Source organism: Salvelinus namaycush, chromosome 38 (genome assembly GCF_016432855.1).
Source record: "Salvelinus namaycush isolate Seneca chromosome 38, SaNama_1.0, whole genome shotgun sequence".
In the NCBI taxonomy this organism is placed as follows: Eukaryota; Metazoa; Chordata; class Actinopteri; order Salmoniformes; family Salmonidae; genus Salvelinus; species Salvelinus namaycush.
This window is the reverse complement of record NC_052344.1, coordinates 2408602-2426168: the sequence shown is the minus strand read 5'-3', so window position 1 is coordinate 2426168 and position 17567 is coordinate 2408602. Positions and strand designations below refer to the sequence as shown.

The window sequence follows — 17567 nt, the reverse complement described above, 5'->3', positions numbered from 1 at the left end:
GGTCCCTCTCTCACTGCGTGTGTGTGTGTGTGTTACATTGTTGCTGTGTCACTGTTGCCCTACTGTAGCCCCCGTCTCTCAGAACAGATGAGTAAAATTTAGATCTCGCTCTCTCTGTCATGGCTGATTCAACCTCGCTTCCCTACAACCCTCTCACTTCATGTACCCTGTGAAAATACGACAATGGCTCCTAGAACGACAAAGCACGATCGATACAGGTGCTTGTTTGGCTCTATTATGACTGGTTACTGACTGAGCTGTGCTTTTATATGTTACTCATTGTGCGGAAGAGGAATCTCAGTACTGTCGTTGGTTTGGTTTCCACTGCTTGCAGCCTGTTGTGTGGTTGTCGGGTGTGTCTGTACTTCACGATTCTGCAGCATGCATTCTGCAGGCAGATGCCTCCTTTTAAGCATAAAGTACTGCAGATAACAAGACATTGCACAATGGATGTTTAAATTTATATAAGGAGTTTAACGCGATACATAGAACATTAGGCAGCAGCAAGCAGGCAATAAACAAACAGCATCCTCCTCCAGCCCTCTGTCTTATCTCCAGCTATTTACAGTGACATGCATCTCCCTGGTTGTCAGCAGACTAATACTGTAATTATGCTGTTTAGGACCCAGCAGTTAAACTATATTCAATACGTTATATCATCCATATAACATGGGCGTATACCGTCAGTAATAAAGTCATTTTCATTTATATAGAATATAATTGTAGTTCTTTCAGTCGACTCAGATCTCACTATGGGTCATTTGGTTTAAGCCTGATTCAAGCACGTCTAACAGGCCAATCTATATAACACCCTGCAATGCTATGGTTTCTTCGCCACTTCACAAGTCTATTTGGTTACTAGCTCGTTAAGCAGCTTTCTTCAGAATACTGGCGCTCTTAACTGTTCCTTTTGGCGTGGATTTAGTCTTTTATTGGGGTCACCATTGGCTGCTGTGAAAGCACTAGCTACTCTTCCTGGGGGATGCCACCCGCCACAGAGTTGTGGCTTCTTTTCTATTTTCAGGAACTTCAGCTTAATTTGACTGATTTTTCAAGTTAGCTTGTTAGGAGTGCTTTTTGGAGTCGGCTAGCTACAGTACACCTGTTGCCTGGCATGCATGCAATTAGCATTGATCGCTCGCTAGCGCCACTGCTTTAGCATCCCGTCTATAGGTTTCCACTAGCTTTAGCTCATTTTACCTGTGGTCTCTAGCTCACCATCGGTCCCCACCGTTCAGAGTTAGCTGAACATTCCAGTGTCTTCGCTGGCTAGTGGGCTAACGGCACCACAGGTGTTGTTAGCTGTCAACTTATGCGCTAAACCCCCATTCAGTTTGTTTGGCTAACATGAGCGGTGCTGTTTCTTCATAGTGTGTTAAGCCACCTTTTGAAGCACCATCTCTTTTTAAATTCCCCTGTAGAAGATGACCTAGCCGTGTGTTTCTACCTCGTGTTACTTGGTTTACACACCGGGTCACTACTCTGTATTTCACGCGACGGCTAGCTAGCTATCATCACTCAGGTGAAGATAACCAGCTAATTAGCTAGCATCCCTGTTAGCTCTACTTTCACTACACCGAAAGTATAAAGACTGCATTTGTTTCCCCCCACCCTGGTAAATAAAGCTGTCGTCCTGCTTACCTGACTCAAGCTCACCCAGTGTCTCTCAACTTCGCGTTGTAGTAGCAGTGTGATTAGCTAGCTATCTATCCCCACGGTAATTCCATTTGCTTTCGTCCGTCCGGTCGAAACGAGATGTTGACAGGCTTACAGTCAAGTTGTCAGGGAAGGGGGAGAAAAAGCACCCAAGCCTAGCAAAGCTTGCCTGTCAATTGTGGGTATGATTTCCATCGGCTCTGTGCTACTTGCCTATGCGTAGACCGTGTTTTCGCTGGGCCCTGGTGTCATTAAATGTAGAGTACAGCACATGCACACTTCCATTAGTCCACAACGCTTGGAGAATGTTTACTTCTGAACAATGTTTCCTTTATTATCACCATTTCCTGCCATAATGTTCCTGTCATAACCTTGTTTAGCTCCTGAGGACGCTAGATGTGTTTTTTTCTTTTTTTCCCTCACCTTTATTTAACCAGGTAAGCCAGTTGAGAACGAGTTCTCACTTACAACTGCGACCTGACCAAGATAAAGCAAAGCAGTGCAACAAAAACAACAGTTACACAAACAAATGTACGTCAATAACGCAATAGAAAAATCTGTGTGCAAATGTAGATGAGTAGGGAGGTAAGGCAATAAATAGGCCATAGAGGTGAAATAATTACAATTTAGCATTATCACTGGAGTGATAGATGTGCAGATTATGATGTGCAAGTAGAGATAATGGGGTGCAAGAGGATAAATATGGGGATGAGGTATTTGGGTGTGCTATTTACAGATTGGCTGTGTACAGTGATCGATAAACTGCTCTGACAGCTGGTGCTTAAAGTTAGTGAGGGAGATATAAGGCTTCAGTGATTTTTATTTTTAATTGCAGTTCGTTCCAGTCATTGGCAGCAGAGAACTGGAAGGAAAGGCGGCCAAAGGAAGTGTTGGCTTTGGGGATGACCAGTGAAATATACCTGCTGGAGCGCATGCTACGGGTGGGTGTTGCTATGGTGACCAGTAAGCTGAGATAAGGCGGGGCTTTACCTAGCAAAGACTTATAGATCACCTGGAGCCAGTGGGTTTGGCAATGAATATGTAGTGAGGGCCAGCCAACGAGAGCAAACAGGTCGCAGTGGTGGGTAGTATATGGGGCTTTGGTGACAAAACGGATGGCACTGTGATAGACTGCATCCAATTTCCTTTTTTATAGTGTTGGAGGCTACTTTGTAAATGACATCGCCAAAATCAAGGGTCGGTAGGATAGTCAGTTTTACGAGGTTATGTTTGGCAGCATGAGTGGAGGCTTTGTTGTGAAATAGGAAGCCAATTCCAGATTTAATTTTGGATTGGAGGTGCTTAATGTGAGTCTGGAAGGAGAGTTTACAGTCTAACCAGACACCTAGGTAGTTGTCCACATATTCTAAGTCCAAACTTTCCAGAGTAGTGATGCTAGTCGGGCGGTCAGGTGCGGGCAACAATCCGTTGAAGAGCATGCATTTAGTTTTACTAGCATTTAAAAGCAGTTGGAGGCCACGGAAGGAGAGTTGTATGGCATTGAAGCTCGTTTGAAGGTTTCTTAAGTGTCCAAAGAGGGGCCAGATGTATACAGAATGTGTCGTCTGCGTAGAGGTGGATCAGAGAATCACCAGCCGCAAGCGTGATGCCATATATACACAGAGAAAAGAGTCGGGCCGAGAATTGAACCCTGTGGCACCCCCATAGAGACTGCCAGAGGTCTGGACAACAGGCCCTCTGATTTGACACAGGGTTCTCTGTGTGTGTGTGTCTCTCTAACCCAGTGGGATGTAGGGCAGGGCAGCAATAGGAGAATATTGATCAGTCACCAACAGAACAGGACGGAACTAACTGTCCTGTATGGAATGCAGTTGGATTGTGTCAGGACAGCAGTGACATCAACAGTAGCATGAGGTATGGTGACATCGGGGTCACAGTAGGCTGGAGTTGGTGCCAATAGTACAGTGTCTCTGGGACCTGTAGGGTCTGTTGTTTAATAGATCGACCCTGTGTGCATGGGCTTTGTTTGTGTGCCGGGGTTAATAGATCAGCCAATCAGTCTCTGACTGTCCCCACCTACCGATTTGACCAATCCGCATCGTGTGTGTTAAAACGACGTCTACGTATACAGTACGTAACACTGCCATGGTTTTTAATTTTTTATTGATGTGTACATGCATGCATAGCGCTGTCTTACACTAACTACTTACCCTCGTTGTTGGTGTGTTAAGTACTGTACAGAATGTGAACACAGCAGGTCTGTGTGTGTGAATGGACCCGTTGTTCTGCTGGTGTAATCTCATGCAGTACTTTTCCTCCTCTTAGCCGAGATGAGAGGGAATTTATTTGTCTGCTTGCATACACACATTGCATTCACACTGGACGCTGCCTTTGACTAGTATAGGGGTCCTGAGGTTCTGTCGGGACAGACTGCATGGGAGGGGAGTAGTCCAACGTACTTGGTTGGTAGATTCCAGGCCGTTTTAGGGACTCTACAAGGCTCCATCTCTAACTCTGCAGGGCCTCTATTGTATTTATGCTATAGGATCCAGCTGTGACTCGCTCAAAGCAGACTAGACCCACATACCCTGATTCTCTCCTCTGGAGTTTTGATCGGCTATGAGGTTGTTTGTTTGGTACACATGTCGCAGTGTGACGCTAGGCTATAAACTTGACACCTAGACCGGCTGTCTGGCTGCTGACTGGGAGTCTTTATTTGGGTCAGGTCCGTTAGGCAGTAACCTTCCACTGAATCCCAACTTCAGCGTAGTGGGACTAGGTTGTTTGGGCCTGTTTCAGAGTGCTGGGGCGGGTCGCTTTTCTGAGGTGTAGAGAGTTGGGTCGCTTCTGGTTTTGGTCAATACCATAGCCCAGTTGGAGTGTGGGATCCTGTGGTGTCAGTCAATACCCTAGCTCCGCAGGGTGCTGGCTGTGTATGTGAGGTGAGCGGGCGTGGTGTATCAGAGGAGATGGAGGACTGCAGCGGCCCAGACCCAGACTTTGCCTGGCTCGTCGAAGGCGGTTGGACAGACAAGATTAAATCGCACAAGAGCAACCTCAACCTCAGTAAGTTAACACAACCCATTTTGTTTTTAAGACCTCGGTCTCCCGCAACCTCAGTAGGTTCATGTGACCCGTTTGTCTGTCTGCCTCTTTTTGTCTGTCTCGATAGCCGCAGAATAATTGACCTGTCTTTTCTGGGTAACTATCTCCTAGCTATCTGTACTGTTTGTGTGTACCTCCTGTAGATTCAAGTTTATTGGTTAGACCAGCAGCTCGAGGGTGTGACATCACTCTAACTGTGAAGGGCTCAGTCTCCCCACTGTGTGTGGGATATGGATTATGAGGAGATGACACTCAAACCGCAAATCAGTTTCTTCTCAGCTGGTCAGTGGAGAGAACAGGAGAGCGACACTCGGGCATGTGTCTTAGCTATTTTAAGGACAATTGAACCACAAACATGACATTTGTGCATGACTCTGTCCCTGGGTTGTAGGATGTTGTAGGTTACTGGGGTTCATTGTGGCCAGAGAAGGAAGGGAAACGGGCACGCTCTGTTACTGTGCCACTGTGACCCAGGGTAAACTGCACTCATGATTCTGACGCTTAAGTGTTAGAAGTATACAAGTACCTCTGTTATATCTGCTTGGAGCACAGGTGTGCTCTCCATTGTATTCACAGTTACAATTGATACAGAAGTGATAATTAAATGTATTTTCAGGCACTAGCATTTTGTCCCATCCTAAATTGGTTTAGACTTGATTCTTCCGCCCCCTGGCTGAGTATAGAGATAAATATGGTGTCTCCTATTGCCCTGGAAGAGGTCGTCTTCACTAATATATCCCTTAATCAATGTAAACTATGCCTTGGTCCTATTATTGCTCACACAATTTCTGTTTGCCGCAAAATTGAAAAACAACTGTGAATCAAAATGGCATTTCACAATAATGCCTTGCGATCTGGAGGGTGGCCTTTTGCACCCCCCCCCCCGTAGTTCAAATGTGGTATCTGCACTATTGCCGAAATCATGGACAGTATGGATTTTAGAACGTTCCAAGATTTTAAAGACTCATATACACTGAGAATACCAGACATTAGGAACACCTTTCTAATATTGAGTTGCACCCCCTCCCCTTTTGCCCTCAGAACAGCCTCAATTCGTCGGTGTGTTCCACAGGGATGCTAGTCCATGTTGACTCCAATGCTTGCCACAGTTGTCAAGTTGGCTGGATGTCCTTTGGGTGATGGGCCATTATTGATGCACACGGGAAACTGTTGAGCGTGAAAAAGCCAGCAGTGTTGCAGTTCCTGGCACCTACCGTACTCCATTCAAAGGCACTTAAATATTTTTGTCTTGCCTATTCACTTTCTGAATGACGCACATGCACAATCCATGTCTCAATTGTCTTTAATCTGTCTCCTCCCCTTCATCTACACAGAGTTTAAGTGGATTTAACAAGTGACATCAATAAGGGATCATAGCTTTCACCTGGATTCACCTGGTCACTGTCATGGAAAGAGCAGGTGTTCTTAATGTTTTGTATACTCCGTGTATATTATGTGTCCAGGTCCAGCCACAACTCAGAGAAACATAGGGTATTACAGTTCTTCAGGTCCCTGTTCTTAATGTTTTGTATACTCAGTGTATTTTAACAGGCAGCTCCTATTTTTACAACTTAGGTCAGCTATTCTGGCCTTTAGAATCCCCTGGGAAACCCAACTACCAGACCATCCAATGATGGGATTTATAAATAAATTATCTGTGCTCCCGAAAGGATTGAGCTCTATATAAACAACTTTTAGAAAGCTCATTCTGAGCTTGCCATTAACTTCTCTGCTATATGTGGGACGCTAAAGTCCCACTTGGCCAAAAGCCAGTAAAAATTCAGAGCGCCAAATTCAAATAAATTACTATAAAAATCAAACTTTCATTTAAATCACACATGAAAGATACCAAATTAAAGCTACACTTGAGAATCCAGCCAACATGTCAGAATTAAAATAGGCTTTTCGGCGAAAGCAAGCGATGCTATTATGAGGATAGCAACAGAGTAAACAAAGAGAAAGAAGCATATTTCAACCCTGCAGGCGCGACACAAAACGCAGAAATAAAAATATAATTCATGCCTTTGACGAGCTACTGTTTTTGGCACTCCAATATGTCCCATAAACATCACAAATTGTCCTTTTGTTCGATTAATTCCGTCGATATATATATATATCCAAAATGTCAATTTATTTGGCGCGTTTGATCCAGAAAAACACCGGTTCCAACTTGTGCAACGTTACTACAAAATATCTCAAAAGTGACCTGTAAACTTTGCCAAAACATTTCAAACTACTTTTGTAATACAACTTTAGGTATTTTTTAACGTTAAAAAAAACGATAAAATATAAGACGGGATGATCTGTGTTCAATACAGGATTAAAACAAACTGTAGCTAGCTTTCTGGTCACGCGCCTCTAACAAACAGGACACTTTAAGTGACCCTCGTTCAAGATGGCCGTACTTCTTCATTACACAAAGGAAAAAACCTCAACCAATTTCTAAAGACTGTTGACATCCAGTGGAAGTGGTAGGAACTGCAAGAAGGTCAATTAGAAATCTGGATTCCCAATAAATCCATTGAATAGAGTGACCTCAAAAAAAGAAAAAGAAATTCTGAATGGTTTGTCCTCGGGGTTTCACCTGCTAAATAAGTTCTGTTATACTCACAGACATGATTCAAACAGTTTTAGAAACTTCAGTGTTTTCTATCCAAATCTGCTAATAATATGCATATCTTCTGGGGATGAGTAGCTGGCAGTTGAATTTGGGTATGCTTTTCATCCAAATGTGAAAATGCTGCCCCCTATCCTAGAGAAGTTAATGAATCTGAACAACCCTTTAACTGGAACAGAATGTAGAAAAATATTACCTTGACATCCCGTAATCCGAACCATCTATTTAAACATTTTAAGTTTGTTCAGTCTGGTGTTTAAATACAAGGAAAAGTTTTACAATTACATTTGTTTATTGTTACCCCTAAATCAGGTAGGCACATTTGTTCATATGGTGTGGGAGTGCCCTACAGTTACATTTCAAAGTGCATGAATGTAAATATTCAATGAGTTGCATCTACTATGTTACTAAACTTCAGTAGCTCCTTGAATCTCAATCGATCAGAGACCATTACTACTGTCAGACAGCACTGCCTCAAAAAATATGTTGGCACTTAAAGGCAATCACCCCGTCACTGTTAGAAGTTACAACATTAGAATTATTGACAGTGAGAGCGAATGGTGCTAGTCAAAACAATTAAGGCCTGGAAAAATATACCCATACAAATAAACGATAAAGCCCAACATTTTTACAAAATCTTATTTTTTAACTTTCTTTGCTTTCAGACCCACAGGGAAGGGGTGGAATGGGAAGGGTGGAGGTAAATGCATCCTCTGTTGATGAGCAACCTTAAATGTTTAGAGGGGGTCCGGGCTTAGGGCAGGCAGGCCCAGTGTTGGGTCCACCTCGATGACCTGCTGACGGGATGAAGAGTGACAGAGTAACTGGCTCTGCCTGATTACTCCAGTACGTTCAATATCCATTACACAAGCATGGGGAGAGGCCTGTGTGTTACATTACCCAGAATGCTTCACTCTTATCACCTAGGCTGCCTCTCTGTCCTGTCAGCTGTTGTCTAATAGGGTTATCGGCATTCTCTGGCACTTAGCACGAGGTCACAACTAAGCTACTTATACCACACAGTGCTCAAGTCGAGACGAACTTTTTCCACAGGTGGCGCTTGTGCTACAAACTTTTTTTCAGTTGATGGCCCCAGCACATGATTTGGTCGCACACAATAAAAGGCCACTCTAAAATGTGCAGTTTTGTCACACAACACGATGCCACAGATGTCTCAAGTTGAGGGAGTGTACAATTGGCATGCTTGACTGCAGGACTGTCCACCAGAGCTGTTGTCAGAGAATGTTATGTTAATTTCTCTACCATAAGCTGCTGTTTTAGAGAATTTGGCAGTATGTCCAACCTGCCTCACAACCGCAAACCACGCCAGCCCAGGACCTCGTCTGAGACCTACCACCCAGACAGCTGATGAAACCGATACCGATTATTGGAGGACAAAAAAAGCCGATACCGATTAATCGGCCGATTTTATTTAAAAAAAAATATGTTTTATATATATATATATATAAATCATACACACACACATTTTTATAATAATGACAATTGCAACAATACTGAATGAACAAAGAACACTTATTTTAACTTAATATAATACATAAATACACACACAGCTCTGAAGTAACAATGATACTGAAGAGTCTGCTTAGGAGACAAATACTCTCAACTGTTTGAATAAAAATAGAGGTTAAGTTACCTGTGATGAATGTTGAAAACAAAAACTGTCATTTCTATATGCAGGAAATCCTATTTTAATAATGGGCATGGTAAGAATTGACGACCAAAGTGCGAGTCATAATTCCCATGACACCTTCTAGCAAAATCTGAAAAGCGGTTCCTTCATTTATTCCATAGGATATTTTTAGATTCACTTAAAATAAGGTCTGTGTTTCGTGTAGGCTTACACCACCTTGCCAATTTTATGACTGTGTAGATATCCATAGGACAAGGTAACTCTGATCAATATTGGCTAAATATAAGCGAAGATCATTTTTTTTGTAGAGTGGATTTATGAAAATATGTTGACAAATGTTACCTTATCCTAGTGAGATTTACACGGGTATCAAAACGTCGAGGCATCCATGAGTCTAAATATTCCTGTTACATTGCACAACCTTCAATGTTATGTCATAATTCCGTACAATTCTGGCAAATTAGTTCGCAAAGAGCCAGGCGGCCCAAACTGTTGCATATACCCTGACTCTGCGTGCAATGAACGCAAGAGAAATGACACAATTTCACCTGGTTAATATTGCCTGCTAACCTGGATTTCTTTTAGCTAAATATGCAGGTTTAACAATATATACTTATGTATTGATTTTAAGAAAGGCATTGATGTTTATGGTTAAGTACACATCGGAGCAATGACAGTCATTGATTGATTGTTTTTTTATAAGATACGTTTTTAATGCTAGCTAGCAATTTACCTTAGCTTACTGCATTCGCGGCACAGGCAGGCTCCTCGTGGAGTGCAATGTAATCAGTGTTAGAGCATTGGACTAGTTAACTGTAAGGTTGCAAGATTGGATCCCCCGAGCTGACAAGGTTAAAAATCAGAACGTTCCTAGGCCGTCATTGAAAATAAGAATGTGTTCTTAACTGACTTGCCTAGTTAAATAAAGATTAAATAAAGGTGTAAAAAATAAAAATAATAAAATAAAAATCGGCAAATCGATGCCCAAAAATACCGATTTCCGATTGTTATGAAAACTTGAAATCGGCCATTCGGATTTAATCGGTCGACCTCTACTCTGGATCGACATGTACGACAGCGTGTTCCAGTTCCCACCAATATAGTTGTCCTTTTAATTCAATTGTGCGTCTTAGCAAGAGTCCGTTGTTTGGCTAGCTGTTTTTGTCCTGTACAGTGTAGGCTATATGTGAGGGCAGAGTTTGCTAAACAAATGCCGCGCGACTGATACAAATCATCATGATATCATTTTGCCAGGTAGGCCGACTTTGCAGTCAACATTTAATTAGGAAGGGTTTTTGGGAAAGCCTTTACAAATGTTCATTCAAACAGAGCATAATGACCGAATTGCGTATGCAAAGATTCAACCAAGACTTTGCACCCAACTTTTTGCACACATGGTATGCATACCCATTGCTGGTTTGAATAAATCTTGACAATTAAAAACGAAGCAAATTGTGAACCAACAACTTGCTACATATTCTTTTTTTTTCAGTGGCACCCTAGCGACCAATTGAAAATGTATGTTGCGCTGCTAAATCAAAGGGTCGCTAATGAGTGTTTTGGTGGCAGTTTTGAGCCATGCCACGCTAAACTAGCAGGGCTGACACAGCACCTTTACCCTATAGCACACATACAGACATTTACATAAATACACGTTTACGATCATGATTACACATACAAAGTGGGGTAGAGGTCAAATAAAGCAAACTTCCATTGTTGAAGTAGTGCAGTAACTTGTATGATAAGCCGAATTGAAGCGGAGTTGTCGTAGCTACTAAGTAAGTGGGCTTGTTTTAGAGCCACTTATTCACTCACTGACTGGCAAGCCACCGTTCAGATACTCCCCTGTAGTACTGGAGTATACAGTAGAGCTATAGACAGGTGGGCCATTCTGTCAGTGCTTCAGCCAACTCTTCTGTGTTCATTCATACCAGATGGTATCTGTAAGATGATGAGGCTTGCCGTTTTTGCTACAACACATATGAGCCTCCACCCAGACGGGTACTTTTATTCCAACACTGACAGAACACAATAAAATATTCCGTTCTACCTGCCTGGAGGCCATCATTAACTGGATTGCGGGACAGAGAAAGGGAGTAAGATCTGTACAAGGAGGGAGGAAGAGAGGTAACGGGAGGGAGGGCGGGGAATGTATGGGGATTGGGAGGAAGAGACACAGCTCATCTGTAGTCTGGGTTCTATATCCTAGAAATGGAATGATTTCTATGTTCTGTATCCTCCAGCTCAGAGAGGGAACTTCAATACTCTGCTTGTGGCTGTGCTAGCAGGTAGGGGGTAGCATGGGGGACTGATACATATTTGATGAGGGTTAACAGGTAGAAATGAGAGCGATGGAGAGAGAGAAGAGTGTGACTGCTGTAGTATAAATCTCCTATGTTAGATAATTAGGGAGATGGTGGTAGAGGAAACTGTGAATTATACATGTAGCCCTACAGGGGGGGAGTAGCGTCTCTTTCGCCCTCTCAACCTCTTTGTCAGCCCCCCCCTCTTTCTCTTCTCTCAACATGCACTCACGGGGTGGACAGAAATCTATTGATCTGTTGTTTTTTCCTCTCTCACCCTCTCTTTTGTCCTTCTCTGTTTGATTTTGACCCCTAGTGTCAGTGCTGCTATGGAGTCCGAGTGATCCTGGTGACAAGTCTGTCTAATCACACTGTACAGGCTAGCAGGGTTGCTGTGTAAGGTTGCGTCAGTACATAGTCGACTCGGCATACGATGGTACGTTAGTAGCGGCACGTTTTCTCTGGAACAGCACTATTAATGTTTAGGAGAAAGACTGATCGAAGGCTGTGGGGTAAAGTAACACCAATATCTATATGGACGCATGTAATGTGTGTGTGCAATAATTTGTATGTAGCTTATAGCGTTAGGTCAACCACTGAGTTATGACTGGTGTGTGTGACAGGACAGTATACCCTAGTAGTTGTATGGAGACGAGTGTTGTGATATGGTGTGGGTAGTCATTTATAATGGATGTTAGTTCCACAGGCTGTTGAGCTGTGTTAATTTACTGTAATTGACATTCCCATAGAAAATAAGTACCATGAGCGGGTGATCCTACGCACAACAACACAGTGGCGTAGTGAAGGGTAAATGCTGTTTACACCTCGTTTACACCTTTTTTAAGCTTTTACCCACCTTTTTTTTTTGCTGAAAAAAATGCATAGAAAATATAGGCGCTTTACTTCACTCACTGAACGACGATCAGCGTTTACCCACCTATTTTTATCACTGATAATACATTTGACAACAGTCACCTCAGCACTGATCTACAGTATGGCAGCGTTTACCCTACCATTCCTTACCATTGTATAAGGGCGGTGGATCTACTCACTTAGCTTTGTTGCTCCTGACCGGAGTTTGGTTTCTACTGTTTTCAACTGACAACTCAGTTGAAAACAGTAGAACTCATCTCGTCCTCTGCTCCATTCTTTTTTCCCCTATTTATTTTTGTTGGGTGGGGTGGATCGGCTTTAATATTTCAAATTGATTGTGGCTTCTACGTTGTAGAATAATAGTGAAGACATCAACTATGAAATAACACATTTATGTAGTAACCAGTGTAAAAAAAAAAAATGAATCTAAATATTTTGAGATTCTTCAAAGTAGCCACCCTTTGCCTTGACAGCTTTGCACACTTGGCATTATCTCAACCAGCTTCATGAGGTAGTCACCTGGAATGCATTTCAATTAACAGGTGTGCCTTGCTAAAAGTTAATTTGTGAAATTTCTTTCCTTAATGCGTTTGAGACAATTAGTTGTGACAAGGTGGGGGGGGGGGGGTTATACAGAAGATAGCCTTATTTTGTAAAAGACCAAGCCTATATTATGGCAAGAACAGCTCAAATAAGCAAAAATAAACGACAGTCCATTGTGACTTTAACTTCTCTGGGATATTCGGGACGGTAGCGTCCCACCTCGCCAACAGCCAGTGAAATTGCAGGGCGCCAAATTCAAAACAACAAAAATCCCATAATTAAAATTCCTCAAACATACAAGTATTTTACACCATTTTAAAGATAAACTTGTTGTAAATCCAGCCACAGTGTCCGATTTCAAAAAGGCTGTATGACGAAAGCACACCAAACGATTGTTAGGTCAGCATCTAGTCACAGAAAAACACAGCCATTTTTCCAGCCAAAGAGAGGAGTCACAAAAAGCAGAAATAGAGATACAATTAATCACTAACCGTTGATGATCATCATCAGATAACACTCATAGGACTTAATGTTACACGATAAATGTATGTTTTGTTCGATACAGATACACGCCATGTTGTGGAGTCAACAGAAGTCAGAAATAGCATTATAAATATTCACTTACCTTTTGATCTTCATCAGAATGCACTCCCAGAAATCCCAGTTCCACAATAAATGTTTGATTTGTTCGATAAAGTCCATCATTTATGTCGAAATTCCTCCTTTTTGTTCGTGCGTTTAGTACACAAATCCAAACTCGGGAGGCGCGGGCAAGTCCAGATAAAGTCATATTACAGTTCGTAGAAACATGTCAAACGAAGTATAGAATCAATCTTTAGGATGTTTTTATCATAAATCTTCAATAATGTTTCAACCGGAGAATTCCTTTGTCTGTAGAAATGCAATGGAACGCAGCTAACTCTCACGGGAGCGCGCGAGACTGAGCTCATGGCACTGCCAGACCCCTGACTCAAACAGCTCTCATTCCCCCCTCCTTCACAGTAGAAGCCTCAAACAAGGTTCTGAAGACTGTTGACATAAAGTGGAAGCCTTAGGAAGTGCAGTATGACCCCATAGACACTATTCGATAGGCAATGACTTGAAAAACTACAAACCTCAGATTTCCCACTTCCTGGTCAGTGTTTTCTATCCAAATCTACTAATTATATGCATATTCTAGCTTTTAGGCCTGAGTAGCAGGCAGTTTACTCTGGGCACCTTTTTATCCAAGCTACTGAATACTGCCCCCCCAGTCCCAAAGAAGTTAAGACATGAAGGTCAATATGGAACATTTCAAGAACTTTCATAAATTCTTCAAGTGCAGTCGCAAAAACCAGGCGATGTGATGAAACTGGCTTTCATGAGGACCGCCTAAGGAAACGAAGACCCAGAGTTACTTCTGCTGCAGATAAGTTACCAGACTAGGAAATTGTAGCTCAAATAAATGTTTCAGAGTTCAAATACCAGACAGATCTCAACATCAACTGTTCAGAGGAGACTGTGAATCAGGCCTTCATGGTCGAATTTCTGCCAAGAAATCATAACTAAAGGACACCAATAAGAAGACTTGCTTGGTCCAAGAAACACGAGCAATGTTCACGTTTTTTGTTCCAACCGCTGTGACTTTGGGAGACGCAAAGGAGGTGTGGTTAACACCGTGAAGCATGGTGGAGGAGGTGTGGCGGGGTTTTGCTGGTGACACTGATTTTATTTAGAATTCAAGGCACACTTAACCAGCATTCTGCAGTAATACACCATCCCATCTAGTTTGCGCTTAGTCCCACTATCATTTGTTTTTCAACAGGACAATGACCCAAAACACATCTCCAGGCTTTGAAAGGGCTATTTGACAAAGCGGGAGAGTGAAGGAGTGCTGCATCACATGACCTGGCCACCACAATCACCTGACTTCAACCCAATTGAGATGGTTTGGGATGAGTTGGACTGCAGAGTGAATTCAAAGCTGCCAACAAGTGCTCAGCGTATGTGGGAACTCCTTCAAGACTGTTGGAAAAGCCTTCCAGGTGAAGCTGGTTGAGAGAATGCCTAGTGTGCAAAGCTGTCAGCAAGGCAAAGGGTGGCTACTTTGAAGAATCTCAAATATAAAATATCTTTGATTTAACACTTTTGGTTACTACATATATAATATGTTCCTTTATGGTTGTATCCTATACAGTGACTTGTGCAAGTATTCACACCCCCTTGGAATTTTTCCAATTTTGTTGCCTTACAACCTGGAATCTAAAATAGATTTTTGTATCATTTGATTTAAACAACATGCCTACCACTTTGAAGATGCAAATATTTTTTATTGTGAAACAAATAAGACGAACAGAACTTGAGAGTGCATAACTATTCACCCCCCCCAAAGTCAATACTTTGTAGATCCACCTTTTGCAGCAATTACAGCTGCAAGTCTCTTGGGGTATGTCTCTATAAGCTTGGCACATCTAGCCACTGGGATTTTTGCCCATTCTTCAAGGCAAAACTGCTCCAGCTCCTTCAAGTTGGATGGGGTTCTACTGGTGTACAGCAATCTTTGTCATACTACAGATTCTCAATTGGATTGAGGTCTGGGCCTTGACTAGGCCATTCCAAGACATTTTAAATGTTTCCCCTTAAACCACTCAAGTGTTGCTTTAGCAGTATGCTTAGGGTCATTGTCCTGCTGGAAGGTGAACCTCTGTTCCAGTCTCAAATCTCTGGAAGACTGAAACAGGTTTCCCTCAAAAAATTTCCCTGTATTTAGCGCCATCCATCATTCCTTCAATTCTGACCAGTTTCCCAGTCCCTGCCAATGAAAAACATACCCACAGCATGATGCTGCCACCACCGTGTGTGGTTGCCTCTGATTAATGCCGCCCTCGCCTGGTCTTTTTTTTTTTTTTTTTTTTTTTTTTTAGGTGGGTGGTCCTCTCTTGGCAGGTTTGTTGTGGTGCCATATTCTTTCCTTTTTTTATAATGGATTTAAATGTGCTTTAATGGGATGTTCAAAGTTCCGATTTTTTATTTTATTTTTATAACCCAACCCTGATCTGTACTTATCCATAACTTTGTCCCTGGCCTGTTTGGAGAGCTCCTTTTTAATTATTTTACCTTTATTTAACTAGGCAAGTCAGTTAAGAACGAATTCTTATTTTCATTGACGGCCTATGAACAGTGGGTTAACTGCCTTGTTCAGGGGCAAAACATTTTTTTTTTTTTTTTTACTTGTCAGCTCGGGGATTCTATCTCGCTAACTTTCGGTTATTAGTCCAACGCTCTAACCACTAGGCTACCTGCCGCTCCTTGGTCTTCATGGTGCTGCTTGCTTGTTGGTGCCCCTTGCTTAGTGGTATTGCGGACTCTGGGGCCTTTCAGAACGTGTGTGTGTGTATTTATATACTGAGATCATGTGACACTTAGATTGCATACAGGTGGACTTTATTTCACTAATTATGTAACTTCTGAAGGTAATTGGTTGCACCAGGTCCTATTTAGGGGCTTCATAGCAAAGGGGGTGAATACATAAGCACGTGCCACTTTTCCATTTATTTATTTTTTAATAAAGGGGGGGCAAAAAATAAAAATCATTACACAAAATAGTACAAATTGGTTAAGTGTATGTCCATTAATTGAAATCCAAATAAAAATACATTTAAATGACAGGTTGTAATGCAACAAAATAGGAAAAAACGGCAAGGGGAATGAATACTTTTGCAAGGCTGTGTGTGTGTGTAAACTCAGCAAAAAAAGAAACGTTCCTTTTTTCAGGACCCGGTCTTTCAAAGATAATTCATAAAAATCCAAATAACTTCACAGATCTTCATTGTAAAGGGTTTAAACACTGTTTCCCATGCTTGTTCAATGAACCATAAACAATAAATGAACATGCACCTGTGGAACGGTTAAGACACTAACAGCTTACAGATGGTAGGCAATTAAGGTCACAATTTTATGAAAACTTAGGACACTAAGGAGGCCTTTCTACTGACTCTGGAAAAACACCAAAGCGTCGCCTATGGGCACAAACCCACCGTCGCTGGAACAGACAAGACTGGCAAAAAGTGCTCTTCACTGTCGAGTCGCGGTTTAGTCTCACCAGGGGTGATGGTCGGTTTTGTGTTTATTGTTGAAGGAATGAGCGTTACACCGAGGCCTGTACTCTGGAGCGGGATTGATTTGGAGGTGGAGGGTCCGTCATTGTCTGGGGAGGTGTGTCACAGCATCATCGGACTGAGCTTGTTGTCATTGCAGGTAATCTCAATGCTGTACGTTACACGGAAGACCTCCCTCGTGGTACCCTTCCTGCAGGCTCATCCTGACATGACCCTCCAGCATGACAATGCCACCAGCCATACTGCTCATTCTGGGCGTGATTTCCTTCATGACAGGAATGTCAGAGGCCATGGCCGGATCTCAATCCCATTGAGCACGTCTGGGACCTGTTGGATCGGAGGGTGAGGGCTAGGGCCCCCCCCCCCTCCCAAGAAATGTCAGGGAACTTGCAGGTGCCTTGGTGGAAGAGTGGGGTAACATCTCACAGCAAGAACTGGCAAATCTGGTGCAGTCCATGAAGAGGTGATGCACTGCAGTACTTAATGCAGCTAGTGGCCACACCAGATACTGACTGTTACTTTTGATTTTGACCCCCCCCCCCCCCTTTTTTCAGGGACACATTATTCCATTTCTGTTAGTCACATGTCTGTGGAACTTGTTCAGTTTGTCTGTTGAATCTTATGTTCATACAAATATTTACATATGTTAAAGTTTTCTGAAAATAAACGCAGTTGACAGTGAGAGGGCGTTTTTTTGTTGTTGCTGTGTGTGTGTTGCAGTCACTTTGCAAAGATTTGAATCTGGCGTCACTTTGTGTATC

At 42.5% G+C, this 17567-nt stretch overlaps 1 protein-coding gene across 1 annotated transcript in view; it reads left to right on the top strand.

Moving 5' to 3' along the window:
* gramd4a (GRAM domain containing 4a) overlaps nt 1–17567 on the top strand; it is a 61720-nt gene that overhangs the window by 26382 nt on the left and 17771 nt on the right. The gene's annotated exons all lie outside the window — the stretch shown is intronic.